Genomic DNA, 17,783 nt, shown 5'->3' with positions numbered 1-17,783 from the left:
TGTTGCTGGTTTAGTTTTACCCTATCGAAATGTCTTGTAGAACCGGGATACCGAGTCTGATCGGAATGTCTCGGGAGGAGGTCTATTCATTCATTGACCGTGAGAGCTTGTGATGGCCTAAGTTGGGACACCCCTGCAGGGATTTGAACTTTCGAAAGTCGTGCCCGCGGTTATGGGCAGATGGGAATTTGTTAATGTCCGGTTGTAGAAAACCTAAAGTTGATCTTAATTAAAATGCATCAACCGCGTGTGTAGCCGTGATGGTCTCTTTCTGGCGGAGTCCGGGAAGTGAACACGGTGTTGGAGTTATGCTTGACGTAGTTTGTTCTAGGATCACTTCTTGATCATAGTTGTTCGACCGTGCTTTTGCCTTCTCTTCTCGCTCTCTTTTGCGTATGTTAGCCACCATATATGCTAGTCGCTTGCTGCAGCTCCACCTCATACCTTTACCTTACCCATAAGCTTAAATAGTCTTGATCGCGAGGGTGTGAGATTGCTGAGTCCCCGTGACTCACAGATACTTCCAAAACTAGTTTGCAGGTGCCGATGTTACCGAGCAGGTGACGCAACTAAGATCAAGGAGGAGCTCTTTGAAGATCTTGTCCTTTATGTTGTTTCGTTCTAGTTTATCAGTAGTGGAGCCCAGTTGGGGTCGATCGGGGACCGTGTCGCATTTGGGGTTCTTCTTTTATTTTGGCTCCGTAGTCGGGCCTTGATTGTATTTGGATGATGTAATGCTTTATTCATGTAATTATGTGAAGTGGCGATTGTAAGCCAACTATGTAACTCTTTCCCTTATGTATTACATGGGTTGTGTGAAGATTACCTCACTTGCGACATTGCTTTCAATGCGGTTATGCCTCTAAGTCGTGCTTCGACACGTGGGAGATATAACCGCATCGAGGGCGTTACAAACAACTAGTGGGCAAGAACACACCTCGCCGTTGCCAACGACCGCCGCTACACCTACACCAGCTAACCTACTAAGGCCATGGGAGGAGGGGCACCACCGTGCGAGTATTGTGATCTCTGACTGCCACCGAAGGGCCAAACAAGGCAACAAAGATTTGTCTCTGCCGCCGCAAAGGGCCATGATACGTCTCCAACGTATCTATAATTTTTGATTGCTCCATGCTATATTATCTACTGTTTTGGACCATATTGGGCTTTATTTTCCACTTTTATATTATTTTTGGGACTAACCTATTAACCGGAGGCCCAACCCAGAATTGCTGTTTTTTGCCTATTTCAGTGTTTCAGAGAAACAGAATATCAAACGGAGTCCAAACGGAATGAAATCTTTGGAAACATGATTTTCTCATCAGATAAGATCCAGGAGACTTGGACCCTCCGTCAAGAAAGCCACGAGGTGGTCACGAGGGTGGAAGGCGCTCCCCCCCTAGGGCACGCCCCCTGCCTCGTGGGCCCCTCAAAGCTCCACTGACGTACTCATTCCTCCTATATATACCTACGTACCCCCAAACAATCGGGGACGGAGCCAAAAACCTAATTCCACCGCCGCAACTTTCTGTATCCATGAGATCCCATCATGGGGCCTGTTCCGGAGCTCCGCCGGAAGGGGAATCGATCACGGAGGGCTTCTACATCATCATCCAAACCCTCCGATGAAGTGTGAGTAGTTTACTTCAGACCTACGGGTCCATAGTTAGTAGCTAGATGGCTTCTTTTCTCTTTTTGGATCTCAATACAATATTCTCCTCCTCTCTCGTGGAGATCTATTCTATGTAATCTTCTTTTTGCAGTGTGTTTGTTGATACCGATGAATTGTGGGTTTATGATCAAGTCTACCTATGAATAATATTTGAATCTTCTCTGAATTCTTTTATGTATGATTGGTTATCTTTGTAAGTCTCTTCGAATTATCAGTTTGGTTTGGCCTACTAGATTGGTTTTTCTTGCCATGGGAGAAGTGCTTAGCTTTGGGTTCAACCTTGCGCTGTCCTTTCCCAGTGACAGAAGGGGCAGCAAGGCACGTATTATATTGTTGCCATCGAGGATAACAAGATGGGGTTTTTATCATATTGCATGAAACTATCCCTCTACATCATGTCATCTTGCTTAAGGTGTTACTCTGTTTCTTACTTAATACTCTAGATGCATGCTGGATAGCGGTCGATGAGTGGAGTAATAGTAGTAGATGCAGGCAGGAGTCGGTCTACTTGTCTCGGACGTGATGCCTATATACATGATCTTACCTAGATATTCTCATAACTATGCTCAATTCTGTCAATTGCTCAACAGTAATTTGTTCACCCACCGTAGAATACTTATGCTCTTGAGAGAAGCCACTAGTGAAACCTATGGCCTGGGTCTCTTTCTCATCATATCAATCTCCATCACTTTATTATTTCTTTGCTTTTTACTTTGCCTTTTACTTTTCACTTTGCATCTCTATACCAAAAATATCAAAAAAAAATATTTATCATCTCTATCAGATCTCACTTTCGTAAGTGACCGTGAAGGGATTGACAACCCCTAAGCGCGTTGGTTGCGTTGAGCTATTGTTTTTGTGTAGGTACGAGGGACTCGCGCGTAGCCTCCTACTGGATTGATACCATGGTTCTCAAAAACTAAGGGAAATACTTATGCTACTTTGCTGCATCATCCTCTCCTCTTCGGGGAAATCCAACGCAGTGCTCAAGAGGTAGCAAGAAGAATTTCTGGCGCCATTGCCGGGGAGTCTGTGCAAAAGTCAACATACCAAGTACCCATCACAATCCCTATATCCCACATTACATTATTTGTCATTTGCCTCTCGTTTTCCTCTCCCCACTTCACCCTTGCCATTTTATTCGCCCTCTCTCTATTTGCCTCTTTTTGCCCGTTTGCTTTTTGTTTGCTCGTGTGTTGGATTGCTTGTTTGTCGCGATGGCTCTACCTAGATTTGGTGATCTTCACCTTAAAAGGTTAGAGGAGATCGAAAACAACGTCAGGAAGTTTATGGTTTTGCAATTTGAGCATAATAATTTCTTTAGAAATGAGCTTAAGGAACAAAAAAGTTTCATGAATTATATGAATAAAGAGCTCGATGATATGTCTAAAGAATTTGATGGTATAAGATCCCAAATTGTTCGTCTTGAAAAATTAACTGCTAAAATTTCGGATATGCAAGCTACCTTAGTCAATAAGATGGCCGCTAAACCCAATTCCTATGAAAATAAAGATGAAGATCTAAAAGTTATTGATGTTTCTCCTATTAAATCTTTGTTTTGCAATATAAATCTTGATAAAACTGAATATGATCCACCCTTACCTAGAAGGCGTTCTAAGAATTCAGAGTATTTAGATCTTGATGATGAAATTGATAAAAGTGGGATTAAAAGAAATAAAACCTTAGATGTTGCTAAACCCACTACATTGGATTTCACGGAATTTAATTATGAAAATTGATCTTTATTTGATTGTATTTCCTTGTTGCAATCCGTGCTAAATTCTCCTCATGCTTATAGTCAAAATAAAGCCTTTACCGAACATATCATTGATGCCTTCATGCAAACTTATGAAGAAAAACTTGAGTTGAAAGTTTCTATCCCTAGGAAACTTTATGATGAGTGGGAACCTACTATTAAAATTAAAATTAAAGATTATGAGTTTTATGCTTTGTGTGATTTGGGTGCTAGTGTCTCTACTATTCCCAAAACTTTGTGTGATTTGCTAGATTCCCGTGATTTTGATGATTGCTCTCTAAACTTGCATCTTGCGGATTCCACTATTAAGAAACCTATGGGAAGAATTAATGATGTTCTTATTGTTGCAAATAGGAATTATGTGCCCGTAGATTTTATCGTTCTTGATATAGATTGTAAGCCTTCTTGCCCTATTATTCTCGGTAGACCTTTCCTTAGAACGGTTGGTGCAATTATTGATATGAAGGAAGGGAATATTAGATTTCAATTTCCATTAAAAAAAGGGCATGGAACACTTCCCTAGAAAGAAAATAAAATTGCCATATGAATCTATCATGAGAGCCACTTATGGATTACCTACCAAAGATGGCAATACCTAGATCTATTCTTGCTTGTTATGCCTAGCTAGGGGCGTTAAACGATAGCGCTTGTTGGGAGGCAACCCAATTTTATTTTTATTCCTTGCTTTTTGCTCCTGTTTAGTAATAAATAATTTATCTAGCCTCTGTTTTGGTTGTGTTTTTTGTGTTTAATTAGTGTTTGTGCCAAGTAGAACCGTTGGGAAGACTTGGGGAAAGTCTTGTTGAACTTGCTGTAAAAAACAGAAACTTTAGCCCTCACGAGAACTGCTGTCATTTTTATTTGGAAAGTGATATTTAGTTAATTATTTTTGCAGATGTTTAATAGATAAATTACTCACGTTCAGAAATTTATTTTAGAATTTTTGGGGTTTCAGATCTTGCGCTAGCTACAGATTACTACAGACTATTCTCTTTTTGACAGATTCTGTTTTTCGTGTGTTGTTTGCTTATTCTGATGAATCTATGGCTAGTAAAATAGTTTATGAACCATAGAGAAGTTGGAATACAGTAGGTATGACACCCATATAAATAAATAATGAGTTCATTACAGTACCTTGAAGTGGTCTTTTGTTTTCTTTCGCTAACGGGGCTCACGAGATTTTCTACTTTAAGTTTTGTGTTGTGAAGTTTTCAAGTTTGGATAAAGATTTGATGGATTATGGAACAAGGAGTGGCAAGAGCCTAAGCTTGGGGATGCCCATGGCACCCCCAAGATAATCTAAGGACACCTAAAAGCCAAAGCTTGGGGATGCCCTGGAAGGCATCCCCTCTTTCGTCTACTTCTATCGGTAACTTTACTTGGAGCTATATTTTTATTCATCACATGATATGTGTTTTGCTTGGAGCGTCTTTTATGATTTGAGTCTTTGCTTGTTAGTCTACCAAAATCATCCTTGCTGTACACACCTTTTTAGAGAGCCATACATAATGTGGAATTTGTTAGAATACTCTATGTGCTTCGCTTATATCTTTTGAGTTATATAATTTTGCTCTAGTGCTTCACTTATATCTTTTAGAGCATGGTGGAGGATTTGTTTTATAGAAACTATTGATCTCTCATGCTTCACTTAGATTATTTTGAGAGTCTTAATAGCATGGTAATTTGCTTAAAATCCTAATATGCTTGGTATGCAAGATTAATAATAAAACGTTCTTATGAGTGTGTTGAATACTAAGAAAAGTTTGATGCTTGATGATTGTTTTGAGATATGGAGGTAATAATATCAAGGTCATGCTAGTTGAGTAGTTGTGAAATTGAGAAATACTTGTGTTGAAGTTTGCAAGTCCCGTAGCATGCACATATGGTAAGCGTTATGCAACAAATTTGAAACATGAGGTGTTATTTGATTATCTTCCTTATGAGTGGCGGTCGGGGACAAGCGATGGTCTTTTCCTACCAATCTATCCCCCTAGGAGCATGCACGTAGTGCCGAGGTTTTTGATGACTTGTAGATTTTTGCAATAAGTATGTGAGTTCTTTATGACTAATGTTGAGTCCATGGATTATACGCACTCGCACCCTTCCATCCTTGCTAGCCTCTTCGGTACCGTGCATTGCCCTTTCTCACATCGAGAGTTGGCGCAAACTTCGCCGGTGCATCCAAAACCCATGATATGATACTCTCTTTCACACATAAACCTCCTTATATCTTCCTCAAAACAACCACCATACCTATCTATTATGGCATTTCCATAGCCATTCCGATATATATTGCCATGCAACTTTCCATCATTCCGTTCATCATGACACATTCATCATTGTCATATTGCTTAGCATGATCATGTAGTTGACATAGTATTTGTGGCAAATCCACCCTTCATAATTCTTTCATACATGTCACTCTTGGTTCATTGCATATCCCGGTACACCGTCGGAGGCATTCATATAGAGTCATCCTTGTTCTAGTATCGAGTTGTAATCATTGAGTTGTAAATAAATAGAAGTGTGATGATCATCATTATTAGAGCATTGTCCCAAGTGAAGAATAAATAAAAAAAGAGAAAGGCCATAAAAAGAGAAGGCCCAAAAAAATGAGAGAAAAAGAGAGAAGGGACAATGTTACTATCCTTTTACCACACTTGTGCTTCAAAGTAGCACCATGATCTTCATAGTAGAGAGTCTCTCATGTTATCACTTTCATATACTAGTGGGAATTTTTCATTATAGAACTTGGCTTGTATATTCCAACAATGGGCCTCCTTAAGTGCCCTAGGTCTTCGTGAGAAAGCAAGTAGGATGCACACCCAGTAGTTTCTTTTGTTGAGCTTTCATACATTTATAGCTCTAGTGCATCTGTTGCATGGCAATCCCTACTCCTTGCATTAACATCAATCGGTGGGCATCTCCATAGCCCATTGATTAGCCTCGTTGATGTGAGACTTCCTCCTTTTTTGTCTTCTCCACATAACCCCCTCATTATATTCTATTCCACCTATGGTGCTATGTCCACGGCTCGCTCTCATATATTGTGTGAAAGTTTATAGGTTTGAGATTACTAAAGTATGAAACAATTGCTTGGCTTGTCATCGGGGTTGTGCATGATAATAGCATTCTTGTGTGACGAAAATGAAACATGACTAAACCATATGATTTTGTAGGGATGAACTTTCTTTGGCCATGTTATTTTGAGAAGACATAATTGCTTAGTTAGTATGCTTGAAGTATTATCATTTTTACGTCAATATGAACTTTTGTCTTGAATCTTTCGGATCTGAGTATTCATACCACAATTAAGAAGAATTACATTAAAATTATGCCAAGTAGCACTCCGCATCAAAAATTCTCTTTTTATCATTTACCTACTCGAGGACGAGCAGGAATTAAGCTTGGGGATGCTTGATACGTCTCCAACGTATCTATAATTTTTGATTGATCCATGCAATATTATCTACTGTTTTGGACCATATTGGGCTTTATTTTCCACTTTTATATTATTTTTGGGACTAACCTATTAACCGGAGGCCCAGCACAGAATTGCTGTTTTTTTTGCCTATTTCAGTGTTTCGGAGAAACAGAATATCAAACGGAGTCCAAACGGAATGAAATCTTCGGAAACGTGATTTTCTCATCAGATAAGATCCAGGAGACTTGGACCATCCATCAAGAAAGCCACGAGGTGGTCACGAGGGTGGAGGGCGTGCCGCCCTCCACCCCTAGGGCGCGCCCCCTGCCTCGTGGGCCCCTCGAAGCTCCACCGACGTACTCCTTCCTCCTATATATACTTACGTACCCCCAAACGACCGGGGACGGAGCCAAAAACCTAATTCCACCGCCGCAACTTTCTGTATCCACGAGATCCCATCTTGGGGCCTGTCCTGGAGCTCCGCCGGAAGGGGAATCGATCACGGAGGGCTTCTACATCATCATCAAAGCCCCTCCGATGAAGTGTGAGTAGTTGACTTCAGACCTACGGGTCCATAGTTAGTAGCTAGATGGCTTCTTCTCTCTTTTTGGATCTCAATACAATGTTCTCCCCCTCTCTCGTGGAGATCTATTTGATGTAATCTTCTTTTTGCGGTGTGTTTGTTGAGACCGATGAATTGTGCATTTATGATCAAGTCTATCTATGAATAATATTTGAATCTTCTCTGAATTATTTTATGTATGATTGGTTATCTTTGCAAGTCTCTTTGAATTATCAGTTTGGTTTGGCCTACTAGATTGGTTTTTCTTGCCATGGGAGAAGTTCTTAGCTTTGGGTTCAATCTTGCGCTGTCCTTTCCCAGTGACAGAAGGGGCAGCAAGGCACGTATTGTATTGTTGCCATCGATGATAACAAGATGGGGTTTTTATCATATTGCATGAAAGTATCCCTCTACATCATGTCATCTTGCTTAAGGCGTTACTCTATTTCTTACTTAATACTCTAGATGCATGCTGGATAGCGGTCGATGAGTGGAGTAATAGTAGTAGATGCAGGCAGGAGTCGGTCTACTTGTCTCGGAGGTGATGCCTATATACATGATCATACCTAGATATTCTCATAACTATGCTCAATTCTATCAATTGCTCAACAGTAATTTGTTCACCCACCATAGAATACTTATGCTCTTGAGAGAAGCCAGTAGTGAAATATTTGGCCCCCGGGTCTCTTTCACATCATATCAATCTCCATCACTTTTATTATTGCTTTGCTTTTTACTCTGCCTTTTACTTTTCACTTTGCATCTCTATATCAAAAATACCAAAAATATTATTTATCATCTCTATCAGATCTCACTTTCGTAAGTGACCGTGAAGGGATTGACAACCCCTAAGCGCGTTGGTTGTGTTGAGCTATTGTTTTTGTGTAGGTACGAGGGACTAACGCGTAGCCTCCTACTGGATTGATACCTTGGTTCTCAAAAATTGAGGGAAATACTTACGCTACATTGCTGCATCATCCTCTCCTCTTCGGGGAAATCCAACGCAGTGCTCAGGAGGTAGCAGGCCACCACCCTTTCACCCAGGCTCGATGGGTGTCGCACCGGCGACCAGCAGAGTGGTTCCCCAAGAACCCAAATCAAGGTGACCAAGCTGCCCAAGGGGAGACAACAGGAGAAAACCCACACACAATAGGGACACAACCACCCAAGCACCGTCACCGAGAGCGGCAAGATAGAACGTCAGACGAGAGATGTCGAATGAAGGCGCCGAACCACGGAGAAGGCCGAGAATGGCAGCACAATACATCGGTCGAGGTTAGGAATCGCCGGAAACCATAGGCGCCGAGAGGGACACCGATCCCCTCACACAGACGGTCGGGACCATCCACACTAAGAATCGAGCAGGTGCCGAAGATGAAGCCTGGCCGCCACACGCCGTCATTGAACCGCCGCCAACATCACCATCGCTCGAGCAGCCTCCAAACAACACCTTCAGGAAGGATCACGCCACCACGATGCCGTTGTCGCCTGGAACAGGGGGGTCTATGGCTTTTACCTTAGCTCCAGGGAGGGGTGGGAGGAAGGGGATCCTTGCCGAAGCCTTAAACAAGGGGACAACAATGAAAGGCGCCGCCTTCGATGTGTGCACTCCGCCGACCAAGGGATTCCTCCGGATCCGCCTCCAGCCACCAGATCCGAAGCACCGGCGCCCGAGGACGGCAGTCGGAGCCACCAGGGGTCAGATCCACAGCAGAACGGAGTAGATCGGGGTCAAGGATAAGCTTCTACATGGCAATCCAGCAACTAGCGGGGGGGCGTCGTGGCAGCCGACGCCCACCACCTCCCCGTCGCCCACACAGCCGGGGAAGAGGCCCACCTGCACCCACCGGCGCTGCCCGCCGCACAGGCCGCGCAACGCGCCACCACCCAGGGCCACCGCCCTGGAAACCGAGGCACTCCACCCATGATGGAGCCGCTCGGATCCCCGCAGCCGGTGAGCACCTATGGCAGCGGCGGAGAGGGGAGAGACAAGGACGAGACAGGCGGGGAGGCTAGAGTTCGTCCTCGAGTCACCTCAGAGGAGGCGGCGCGGAGGGGGGGTCTATAATTTTTTTCTATGCTTTGGGCATATCCTCTCATTTAATAGCCATCAACAACATTGCTCCCAACTATCTTAGAGTGTAGGCTAGCCTCGTTTTGCTCTTTTAGGTGTTTAAATGAATGATGATGTTAAGTGGACCAACTGCGAGAGATATACACAGGGTGCAAAATGGACCGAATCAAAGAAATTCTTACATTTCTTACTTGAATAGACCAAGTGCACCAAACCTGAGAGTATGAGCAATCGCGTATGAATATCCAAGTCTAAGCCTGAGCTCGTCTAATCTTGATGAACAGTACAAAAATACTATAAAAACTAAAAACAATCTAAAAAATGAATGGTAGATGTTCGAGTGTGTGATGTCCATGCCAAATTTCGTGGTATCTGGACATCTAAGTAGCTATTAGCAAAAACAAATATAAATTGGGTTCAAACAGTAAACTTTCTCACAGACCTCAAATTTGTTTTTTTCTCGAGAGCTACTCAGATGTTCAAACGCCACCAAATTTGGCATGAACATCACGCACTCGAACATCTTTTCTAGTATTTTATTTATTTATTTTACTATTCACCCGGGGAGCAGATGAACTCGGGGGCCATTTCGTCACACCCCAACCACGTACACCTTTTTTGAGAGCTGACTTGGGTTCATTAGCTTACTTTCCTTTAGACTAGGTAACATTGAGGAGAATGAAATGCAGTGATCATCCTCCTCTCATCCGAGATGGAGGAGGCCTCGCTATGTCCACCTTTCATCTTCACTGTAGTGCCCCTTAAATCATAGTTGGTGTTATCATAGGAGAAGATGGCGCCGTTGAGAGATTTAGATTTGCACAAAATCAACAAATATGTATGACTGACCACATATTTCTATCGATTTTACAGGCTAAACATGTAAAATCTGGTCGCACCATTGAAACTAACCTACAAATCGTATTACATGGTTTGAAGCTCCAAAAACGTGTTCAAGGCTTTCTTTCTTTCATGTGATTAAGTCAATATTGAGAACGAAACAAACTACCATAAATAGAGAAGTATATGCATGTGAAACATTAGTTTGGTCACTACGAAATAATTGCTAGAGTAGATCTTTGTGAAGCGCAATACCAACACTTCACATGTATGCAATGCAAGCATCCGCGACAAGTCTAAGACTTGAACTCAGTTGGACATGTTCAACCTGAAGGAAATATGCCCTAGAGGCAATAATAAAGTTATTATTTATTTCCTTATATCATGATAAATGTTTATTATTCATGCTAGAATTGTATTAACCGGAAACATAATACTTGTGTGAATACATAGACAAACAAAGTGTCACTAGTATGCCTCTACTTGACTAGCTCGTTAATCAAAGATGGTTATGTTTCCTAACCATTGACAAAGAGTTGTTATTTGATTAACGGGATCACATCATTAGTTGAATGATCTGATTGACATGACCCATTCCATTAGCTTAGCACCCGATCATTTAGTATGTTGCTATTGCTTTCTTCATGACTTATACATGTTCCTATGACTATGAGATTATGCAACTCCCATTTGCCGGAGGAACACTTTGTGTGCTACCAAACGTCACAACGTAACTGGGTGATTATAAAGGTGCTCTACAGGTGTCTCCAAAGGTACATGTTGGGTTGGCGTATTTCGAGATTAGGATTTGTCACTCCGATTGTCGGAGAGGTATCTCTGGGCCCTCTCGGTAATGCACATCACTTAAGCCTTGCAAGCATTGCAATTAATGAGTTAGTTGTGGGATGATGTATTACAGAACGAGTAAAGAGACTTGTCGGTAACGAGATTGAACTAGGTATTGAGATACCGACGGTCGAATCTCGGGCAAGTAACATACCGGTGACAAAGGGAACAATGTATGTTGTTATGCGGTCTGACCGATAAAGAGCTTCATAGAAAATGTAGGAGCCAATATGGGCATCTAGGTCCCGCTATTGGTTATTGACCGGAGACGTGTCTCGGTCATGTCTACATTGTTCTCGAACCTGTAGGGTCCGCACGCTTAAGGTTACGATGACAGTTATATTATGAGTTTATGCATTTTTGACGTACCGAAGTTTGTTCGGAGTCCCGGGTGTGATCACGGACATGACGAGGAGTCTCGAAATGGTCGAGACATAAAGATTGATATATTGGAAGCCTATGTTTGGATACCGGAAGTGTTCCGGGTGAAATCGGGATTTTACCGGAGTACCGGGAGGTTACTGGAACCCCCCGGGAGCTAAATGGGCCATGATGGGCCTTAGTGGAAAAGAGAAGAGGCAGCCCTACATGGGCCGCGCGCCCCTCCCATCCCTTGGTCCGAATAGGACAAGGAGAGGGGGGCGGCCCCTCTCTCTCTTTTCCCCCCTCCGCGAATCCTATTCCAACTAGGATTGGGGGGGGATCCTACTCCCAGTGGGAGTAGGACTCTCCTGGTGCGCCCTCCTTGGCCGGCCGCCTCCCCCCTCTAGTCATTTATATACTGAGGCAAGGGCACCCCAGAGACACACAAGTTGATCCACGTGATCTATTCGTTAGCCGTGTGCGGCGCCCCCTGCCACCATAGTCCTCGATAATATTATAGCGGTGCTTAGGCAAAGCCCTGCGGCAGTAGTACATCAAGATCGTCACCACGCCGTCGTGCTGACGGAACTCTTCCCCGACACTTTGCTGGATCGGAATCCGGGGATCGTCATCGAGCTGAACGTGTGCTAGAACTCGGAGGTGCCGTAGTTTCGGTGCTTGATCAGTCGGATCGTGAAGACGTACGACTACATCAACCAAACGCTTCCGTTGTCGATCTACTAGGTACGTAGATCATACTCCCCCCCTCGTTGCTATGCATCACCATGATCTTGCGTGTGCGTAGGAATTTTTTTGAAATTACTACGTTCCCCACTAGTGGCATCCGAGCCTAGGTTTTTATGGTTTGATGTTATATGCACGAGTAGAACACAAGTGAGTTGTGGGTGATATAAGTCATACTGCTTACCAGCATGTCATACTTTGGTTCGGCGGTATTGTTGGATGAAGCGGCCCGGACCGACATTACGCGTACGCTTACGCGAGACCAGTTCTCCCAACGTGCTTTGCACAAAGGTGGCTAGCGGGTGACAGTTTCTCCAACTTTAGTTGAACCAAGTGTGGCTACGCCCGGTCCTTGCGAAGGTTAAAACAACACCAACTTGACAAACTATCGTTGTGGTTTTGATGCGTAGGTAAGATTGGTTCTTGCTTAAGCCCGTAGCAGCCACGTAAAACTTGCAACAACAAAGTAGAGGACATCTAACTTGTTTTTGCAGGGCATATTGTGATGTGATATGGTCAAAACGTGATGAGATATAAGTTGTTGTATGAGATGATCATGTTTTGTTAAAGTTATCGGCAAAAGCCTTATGGTTGTCTCTTTATTGCATAAGATGCAAGCACCAAATAATTGCTTTACTTTATCGCTATGCGATAGCAATAGTTGCAAGAGCAATAGTTGGCGAGACGACCGTGTGACGACACATTGATATAGATCAAGATGATGGAGATCATGGTGTCATGCCGGTGATGATAGAGATCATGACAGTAATTTGGAGATGGAGATCAAAGGCGCAAGATGATGATGGCCATATCATGTCACATATTTTGATTGCATATGATGTTTATCTTTTATGCATCTTATCTTGCTTTGATTGACGGTAGCATTATAAGATGATCTCTCACTAATTATCAAGAAGTGTTCTCCCTGAGTATGCACCATTGCGAAAGTTCTTCGTGCTGAGACACCACGTGATGATCGGGTGTGATAGGCTCTACGTTCAAATACAACGGGTGCAAAACAGTTGCACACGCGGAATACTCAGGTTATACTTGACGAGCCAAGCATATACAGATATGGCCTCGGAACACGGAGACCGAAAGGTCGAGCGTGAATCATATAGTAGATATGATCAACATAATGATGTTCACTAATGAAACTACTCCATCTCACGTGATGATCGGACATGGTTTAGTTGATTTGGATCACGTAATCACTTAGAGGATTAGAGGGATGTCTGTCTAAGTGGGAGTTCTTAAGTAATATGATTAATTGAACTTAAATTTATCATGAACTTAGTCCTGGTAGTATTTTGCAAATTATGTTGTAGATCAATAGCTCGCGTTGTTGCTTCCCTGTGTTTATTTTGATATGTTCCTAGAGAAAATTGTGTTGAAAGATGTTAGTAGCAATGATGCGGATTGGATCGGTGATATGAGGTTTATCCTCATTGCTGCACAGAAGAATTATGTCCTTGATGCACCTCTAGGTGACGGACCTATTGCAGGAGCAGATGCAGACGTTATGAACGTTTGGCTAGCTCAATATGATGACTACTTGATAGTTTAGTGCACCATGCTTAATGGCTTAGAATCGGGACTTCAAAGACGTTTTGAACGTCATGGAGCATATGAGATGTTCCAGGAGTTGAAGTTAATATTTCAAGCAAATACCCGAGTTGAGAGATATGAAGTCTCCAACAAGTTCTATAGCTAGAAGATGGAGGAGAATCGCTCAACTAGTGAGCATGTGCTCAGATTGTCTGAGTACTACAATCGCTTGAATCAAATGGGAGTTAATCTTCCAGATAAGATAGTGATTGATAGAATTCTCTAGTCACCATCACCAACTTAGTAGAAACTTCGTGATGAACTATGATCTGCAAGGGATAACGGAAACGATTCTCAAGCTCTTCGTAATGCGGAAATTGACGAAGGTAGAAATCGAGAAAAACATCAAGTGTTGATGGTAGACAAGACCACTAGTTTCAAGAAAAGGGCAGAGGGAAGAAGGGGAACTTCAAGAAGAACAGCAAGCAAGTTGCTGCTCAAGTGAAGAAGCCCAAGTCTGGTCCTAAGCCTGAGACTAAGTGTTTCTACTGCAAAGGGACTAGTCACTGGAAGCAGAACTACCCCAAGTGATTGGCAGATAATAAGGATGGCAAAGTGAACATAAGTATATTTGATATACATGTTATTGATGTGTACTTTACTAGTGTTTATAGCAACCCCTCAGTATTTGATACAAGTTCAGTTGCTAAGATTAGTAACTCGAAACGGGAGTTGCAGAATAAACAGAGACTAGTTAAGGGTAAAGTGACGATGTGTGTTGGAAGTGGTTCCAAGATTGATATGATCATCATCGCACACTCCCTATACTTTCGGGATTAGTGTTGAACCTGAATAAGTGTTATTTGGTGTTTGCGTTAAGCATGAATATGATTTAATCCTGTTTATTGTAATACGGTTATTCATTTAAGTAAGAGAATAAATTGTTGTTCTGTTTACATGAATAAAACCTTATATGGTTACACACCCAATGAAAATAGTTCGTTGGATCTCGATCGTAGTGATACACATAATCATAATATTGAAACCAAAAGATGCAAAGTTAATAATGATAGTGCAACTTATTTGTAGCACTGTCGTTTAGGTCATATTGGTGTAAAGCGCATGAAGAAACTCCATGCTGATGGGATTTTGGAATCACTTGATTATGAATCACTTGATGCTTGTGAACCATGCCTCATGGGCAAGATGACTAAGACTCCGTTCTCCGGAGCGAGCAACTGACTTATTGGAAATAATACATATTGATGTATGCGGTCCGATGAGTGTTAAGGCTCACGGCAAGTATCATTATTTTCTGAACTTCACAGATGATTTGAGCAGATATGGGTATATCTACTTGATGAAACGTAAGTCTGAAACATTTGAAAAGTTCAAAGAATTTCAGAGTGAAGTGGAAAATCATCGTAACAAGAAAATAAAGTTTCCACGATCTGATCGCGGAGACAAATAATTGAGTTACGAGTTTGGCCTTCAGTTAAAAACAATGCGAAATAGTTTCACTACTCACGCCATCTGGAACACCACAGTGTAATGGTGTGTCCGAACGTCATAACCGTACTTTATTGAATATAGTACAATCTATGATGTCTCTTACCAATCTACCACTATCGTTTTGGGGTTATGCATTAGAGACAACTACATTCACGTTAAATAGGGCACCATCTAAATCCGTTGAGACGACACCATAAGAACTATGGTTTGGCAAGAAACCTAAGCTGTCGTTTCTTAAAGTTTGGGACTGCGATGCTTATGTGAAAAAGTTTCAACATGATAAGCTCGAACCCAAATCGGAGAAGTAAATCTTCATAGGATATCCAAAGGAAACTATTGGATACACCTTCTATCACAGATCCGAAGGCAAGACTTTTGTTGCTAAATTCGGAAACTTACTAGAGAAGGAGTTTCTCTCGAAAGAAGTGAGTGGGAGGAAAGTAAAAAAACTTGATAAGGTAATTGTACCTTCTCCCTTATTGGAAAGTAGTTCATCACAGAAATCTGTTCCTGTGACTACTACACCAATTAGTGAGGAAGCTAATGATGATGATCATGTAACTTCAGATCAAGTTATTACCGAATCTCGCAGGTAAACCAGAGTGAGATCCGCACCAGAGTGGTACTGTAATCCTGTTCTGAAAGTCATGTTACTAGACCATGACGAACTTGCGAACTATGAGGAAGCGATGATGAGCCCAGATTCCGCAAAATGGCTTGAGGCCATGAAATCTGAGATGGGATCCATGTATGAGAACAAAGTATGGACTTTGGTTGACTTGCCCGATGATCGGCAAGCAATTGAGAATAAATGGATCTTCAAGAGGAAGACGGATGCTGATAGTAGTGTTACTATCTACAAAGCTAGAATTGTCGCAAAAGGTTTTCGACAAGTTCAAGGTGTTGACTACGATGAGAGTTTCTCACTCGTATCTATGCTTAAATCTGTCCGAATCATGTTAGAAATTGCCGCATTTTATGAAATCTGGTAAATGGATAACAAAACTGCAATCCTTAATGGATTTCTTAAAGAAGAGTTGTATATGATGCAACTAGAAGTTTTTGTCAATCCTAAAGGTGTTAACAAAAAGTATGCAAGCTCTAGCGATCCATCTATGGACTGGTGCAAGCATCTCGGAGTTGGAATATACGCTTTGATAAGTTGATCAAAGCATATAGTTTTCTACAGACTTGCGATGAAGCCTATATTTACAAGAAAGTGAGTGGGAGCACTACAGCATTTCTGATAAGTATATGTGAATGACATATTGTTGATTAGAAATAATGTAGAATTATTCTGCAAAGCATAAAGGAGAGTTTGAAAGGAATTTTTCAAAGAAAGACCTCGGTAAAGCTGCTTACATATTGAGCATCAAGATCTATAGAGATAGATTAAGACGCTTGATAAGTTTTTTCAATGAGTACATACCTTGACAAGATTTTGAGGTAGTTCAAAATGGAACAGTCAAAGAAAGAGTTCTTACCTGTGTTGCAAGGTGTGAAATTGAGTAAGACTCAAAGCCCGACCATGGCAGAAGATAGAAATAGAATGAAAGTCATTCCCTATGCCTCAGCCATAGGTTCTATAAAGTATGCCATGCTGTGTACCAGATCTAATGTATACCCTACACTGTGTTAAGCAAGGGAGTACAATAGTGATCTAAGAGTAGATCACTGGACAGCGGTCAAAATTATCCTTAGTGGAATAAGGAAATATTTCTCAATTATGGAGGTGACAAAAAGGTTCGTCGTAAAAAGTTACGTCGATGCAAGTTTTGACACAGATCTGGATGACTCTAAGTCTCGATCTAGATACATATTGAAAGTGGGAGCAATAAGCTAGAGTAGCTCCGTGCAGAGCATTGTTGACATAGAAATTCCCAAAATACTTACGGATCTGAATGTGACAGACCCGTTGACTAAAATTATCTCACAAGCAAAACATGATCACACCTTAGTACTCTTTGGGTGTTAATCACATAGCTATGTGAACTATATTACTGACTCTAGTAAACCCTTTGGGTGTTGATCACATATCGATGTGAACTATGGGTGTTAATCACATGGTGATGCGAACTATTGCTGTTAAATCACATAGCGATGTGAACTAGATTATTGACTCTAGTGCAAGTGGGAGACTGAAGGAAATATGCCCTAGAGGCAATAATAAAGTTATTATTTATTTCCTTATATCATGATAAATGTTTATTATTCATGCTAGAATTGTATTAACCGGAAACATAATACTTGTGTGAATACATAGACAAACAAAGTGTCACTAGTATGCCTCTACTTGACTAGCTCGTTAATCAAAGATGGTTATGTTTCCTAACCATTGACAAAGAGTTGTTATTTGATTAATGGGATCACATCATTAGTTGAATGATTTGATTGACATGACCCATTCCATTAGCTTAGCACCCGATCATTTAGTATGTTGCT

The sequence above is a fragment of the Triticum aestivum genome, chromosome 3A (assembly GCF_018294505.1).
Source record: "Triticum aestivum cultivar Chinese Spring chromosome 3A, IWGSC CS RefSeq v2.1, whole genome shotgun sequence".
Lineage (NCBI taxonomy): Eukaryota > Viridiplantae > Streptophyta > Magnoliopsida > Poales > Poaceae > Triticum > Triticum aestivum.
The sequence above is the reverse complement of the archived record's forward strand: the minus strand, read 5'-3'. Positions refer to the sequence as shown.